The sequence below is a fragment of the Stegostoma tigrinum genome, chromosome 11 (assembly GCF_030684315.1).
Source record: "Stegostoma tigrinum isolate sSteTig4 chromosome 11, sSteTig4.hap1, whole genome shotgun sequence".
Lineage (NCBI taxonomy): Eukaryota > Metazoa > Chordata > Chondrichthyes > Orectolobiformes > Stegostomatidae > Stegostoma > Stegostoma tigrinum.
In genome coordinates, this window is record NC_081364.1 from 82,007,730 (window position 1) to 82,012,671 (window position 4,942).

The following is a 4,942-nucleotide window of genomic DNA, read 5'->3' on the forward strand; positions in this document are numbered from 1 at the left end:
TCTCCTCCACTTGGAATTTATACTGCCTGTCCGTTCCGGCGACTTCTGTCATTGTGCATTCTGTTCTGTATGGGTTGCATATGGGGTCCAATTCTATATGTTTGCTGACTGCATTATGGATTGAGAACCATGCCTCTAGGAATTCCCATGTGTGTCTGTGTTTGAATTGCACTACTACGGTTATGTTGTCCCAGTTAAACTGATGGCCTTCATTATCCGGGTGTACTGATATTAGGGGAAGTTTGTCATGTCATTTTGCTGCCAGCTGATGTTCATGTACACTGATGGCTAGTTTCCTTCCTGTCTGTCTGATATAATGTTCGTGGCAATCGTTGCGCGGTATTTTGTAAACAATGTCAGTTCTGCATGTCGTGGGTATGGGGTCTTTAATCCTTGAGAATGTTTGTCGTAGCATGGCTTTGGGCTTGTGTGCTACCGTAACTCCTCGTGCTCATAGGAGTTGTCAGTTCTGATATGTTCTTGATGTATGGCAGTGTGTCCAGTGTGTTAGGGCATAATGTGTCCTCTTGGTGTTGCTGTTTAGTCAGCACCTGCGGATGAAATTGCAGGGATTTCCATTCAAAGCAAAGATTTTGTATTGGTGTTCTTCCTCTTTCTGCATAGTTCTGGGTCATTGCAATGAGTGGTGGTCCGTTTAAATAGTGTCCCGACACAGCTTAGTTTGTGCAAAACTGACCTGAGTTAGTTGCCAAATTAAAAGTATCCGAGCCCCTCGAGGCACTGACCCGAGTTGTGATGTGCAAAGGACAACACACAAAGGAGGGTCCTTGTGTGATTGATCCAATGTGATCTGTATAACAGGGTAACAGTGAAGACTGGTCTTCAGCACCCACATTGAACCTGACTCCACTTGGCCTCCAGCCAACTCTCACAAACTACCATTGCCCTTCACTTTTCCTGACCTCCCCTCTATTCTTGTTTTAAACTGATTGCACATCAGGCAGTTTCAGCTGGCATTGCTGATGTGGGACTGTAACATGGAGTGAATCGATTTTGACTGACCAGTGACGTAATTCTGCTTCTCAAGATCAGTCAATATTTCAGATTTATTACTTTAAATGATAACCATGAACAGGCTATGACAGTGAAGGCACTGAATCGTAATCACTGGACCAGCAGGAAAGATCAGTTTATGGCACTCAGGACACTGTCTGATTCGGCCTTGCATTCTCCCAGCCTTCTGCACATGATGCCCCTCTGCTCTGTTTCGGTTTTGTTACGTCTTGATATATAATAGTCTCCAGTTATCTATTCTTTTGCCATTTCCAATACATGAGACCCTCTTTCCATGTCTTGTGCCTGGCTCCACAGCTCAGTGGTCAGAGCACTGGTCTCAGAAACAAGTGGTTGTGAGTTCGAGCCTGTGATAGTGTTCGTACACCCCCTGCTTCAAAGGTCAAAAAGAGCCCTTTAAAAATTATCTGAAATTATAACAGTATCATTTCCTCCACAGACCAGAAATGTGTTTGAATTTCCACATTGCTGTTTGTCCTTCCACTTGAGGAGGAGCATTTGGAATGGCAGGAAGCAGCTGACATCAGTGATGTTTGGCTGGAAGTACAAGGTGAAGCAGGAAAACTGCAGGTGAGCAATGGGGGAGGAGCACAAACCCAGGGCATCCATCAAATACTTCCATTTGTTGCTGTAAATAGGTTCTAGTTTTGGAGTCTGGAATGGGACAATAGAGCCAAGTGAGTGACGTTCTGCTTTCTGGGGGTTGCTCTCTCCGAAAGCCTCTGGCACTCTCGGTGGAAGGTGTCCTTGTTAGTTTCCTTCTGTGGGTGAAAATGAGTTTCACTTCCCCGAGGGGGCATGGACACAGTCTTCCCACCTCAAACTTCAGTTTTGCTTGTTGGTTCCTCAAAGTGTTGACCCAGAAACCCGCACAGCACACACTTCATTGGGGAGACGATGGCCTGAGGTTGTTATCACTGGACACTTAACCCAGAGACCCAGATAGTACTTTGGGGACTTGTGTTTGAATCCCGTTGCAGCAGACGGCGGAATTTAAATTCAATACGAACCGTTATCCGTTAAGGGAAGTGAACAGCCTTCCTTGCTTACATGTAACTCCAGACCCACAGCAATGTGTTTGACTCTTAACTGCTCTCTGGTCATTGAGGAATGGGTAATAAATGTTAGCCTAGCCAGTGATGCCCTCATCCCGTGAATTAATTTAAAAAGTACGTCAGGAATTCCTCCTCTATGGAATGATAACTGATTCAATTTGCCCAACCTTTATGCCAACTGAAGTCACCTGACTCTTGAAGTCAATGGCCATTCATCATAATTAGAGCTCCCCCTTTCTCTTGGTGTCTTCACTTTCCTGTTTAGTGCCTTCTGCTAAAATTACCACGATAGTTGACTGGGGTGTATGTACACGGACCACGGTCGATTTCAGTCCCTTGATGTTTCTAAACTGTACCTAAACTCCATTTCACCAGAACTAGTATCGAGGATGCAAGTTTGCTCACTGAGCTGCAAGGTTCATTTTCAGACGTTTCATCACTTGTTTTTATTTGAAAAAAATATACTTTATTCATAGAAAGTACAAAAAATAAAACATTTATACACCGACCCAGTCATGCAAGCTGCTCCTGGTTACCCAGGGGGTACGGACACCAACGAAAGGCAAAAACAAAACAAAGAAGAAAAAAAATACAAGGCAAAGAAAATACCCCGGCAGTCGTCTCCCCACAGAGTCCCCGTTGGCCCCCTGACCAGTTGGGGAAGGCGCCAGCTGGGCCCATTTACCAGATAGGGCCCTTTTTTTCCATTCTGGACGAGGGGTTTCATACGGTGGTCTTTCCCCAACGCACCTTGGCGGCGGCTGCCCCAAGCTTTAGCGCGTTATCAGCACATAGTCCCGGACCTTGGAGTGGGCCAGTCTGCAACACTCGGTCGGGGTCAGTTCTTTCAGCTGGCAGACCAGCAAGTTGCGGGCAGACCAAAGAGCATCTTTCACCGCATTGATGGTCCTCCAGGCGCAGTTGATTTTGGTCTAGGTGTGCGTTCCAGGAACAGCCCGTTGAGCAGGGAGAAGGAGGTGATTGACAGTCTCATCACCCCAACATCCGCCTCAAGGGCAGCGTGGGGTGGTGCAGAGATTCCGGGTGTGCATAAAGGATCTCACTGGAAGAGCCCCTCTCACTGCCAGCCAAGTAATGTCCTTGTGCTTGTTTGAAAGTTCTGGCGATGAGGCATTCTGCCAAACGATTTTGGGAGTCTGCGAGGGGAACCACACGACAGGATCCACCCTCTCCTTTTCCCGAAGGGTCTCGAGGATACTACGTGCTGACCACTACCTGACGGGCTTGTGGTCAAAAGGTGTCTCCTTTCAAAAACTTCTCCACGAAGGACAAGTGGTATGCAACGGTCCAATTACTCGGAGTGTTCCGCGGCAACGAGGCCAGGCCCATCCTTCGCAACACCGGGGACAGGTAGAACCTCAGTAAGTAGTGACACTTGGTGTTTGCGTACTGAGGATTTACCCAGAGCTTGATGCAGCCACACACAAAAGGTAGCCATCAGGGCGAGGGTGGCGTTCGGTACATCCTTTCCCCCATTTTCCAGGTCTTTGTACATGGTGTCCCTGCGGACCCGGTCCATTCTCGACCCCCAAATGAAGTGGAAGATGGACGGGGTGACCGCAGCGGCGCAGGTCCAGGGAATAGGCCAGGTCTGCGCCACATGCAACAGTACCAAAAGCCCCTTGCACCTGACAACCAGGTTCTTACCCACAATGGAGAGGGACCGAAGCTTTCTGTTGGTATTTGTTTTGATTGAAGAACTATCAGCATTTGGTGTGAAATTAATATTGTAGCAGGGCACGACCGAGCAGCCAAGAAAATGGGCGAGGAGGATAGCCATTGGGTTCAAGTAGAAGTCATCGATGTTTTCCGTGGTATCCCCAGAGTTAGTTATTTCTGTTTCAGCTCCATTTCACATGGAGCTGCCCAGGACGTGACCATTGTCAGTTTGTGACTTCGAACAATCTTATTGGTGCAGGGTTGGAGTTGCGTTAACGCCTTTGCAAGTCCTGTCATTTATTACACAAGCGGCTGCACGTCCAAAACGATCTCTGCGATTTCCAGTGAAGTGGAATCAAATTTCACTGCGAAACTGGAAACCAGGATTTTCACAGCAGCAGAAGTGCAGTCATGTTTTCAGCATAGCTGCAGCTGCTCGTTTCACTGATAACGTTGGAAAGCTATGCTTCATCACAGAAAGCAAAGCAGCAAGAAGCTACGACGCCCAGCGTGGGGCTCGAACCGACGATGCTGAGATTAAGAGTCTCACGCTCTACCAACTGAGCTAGCCAGGCTTGACTTGATTGTCTTGTTATTTATCTAAAATCCTTATTTTCCCTTTTCACACCAAAGCCCCTGCAACCTCATTTCAATGTGCCCAAGATGATCCACCTCGAACATCACAAGTTCCCAGTTTATTCTGCTCAATCGCAAATAATATCATTTACATCTTCCACTTTTCAGCTGTTACTCCTTCAGACCATAATAACCCATTTTCATTTAACATTCAAAATTCATATTTTAATGTCCGTGCCCTCATCCTTCAGCTGCCCATGTGACTGTATGTCACTCTGGGATGGTGAATCTGCTGCAATAAACCCAGTGATTTCTGTTACAGATTGTGTGAGATGTGTGTCTGTCTGCCCAGTCTCACTTAATACTTTCAGCACTTTGTTTGATCAGTACATCAGCAACTTCTGTAGCTTCGCATTTGGGGGCTGGATTTTCACACTTCAGTTAAAAACTATTCAAAGATCAAGAAGAATCTGCTGCACACCTTGTGAAATGTCATTTTTCACAGGAGAAGAGACGTTCATAGGGAGTGTCAGTTAAGTTTTCCCAAGTGGAGCTAAGAGAAAATTCCACTCACTCGGAGATTGTGTCAATGGTGC

General features: G+C 46.7%; 1 non-coding gene across 1 annotated transcript; it reads right to left on the reverse strand.

The window, feature by feature from the left end:
* Nucleotides 1-4,272: 4,272 nt before the first annotated feature.
* trnak-cuu (transfer RNA lysine (anticodon CUU)) lies at nt 4,273-4,345 on the reverse strand. Its single transcript has one exon. It is a non-coding gene; the product is annotated as a tRNA-Lys (tRNA).
* Between the last annotated feature and the right edge of the window lie 597 nt (nt 4,346-4,942).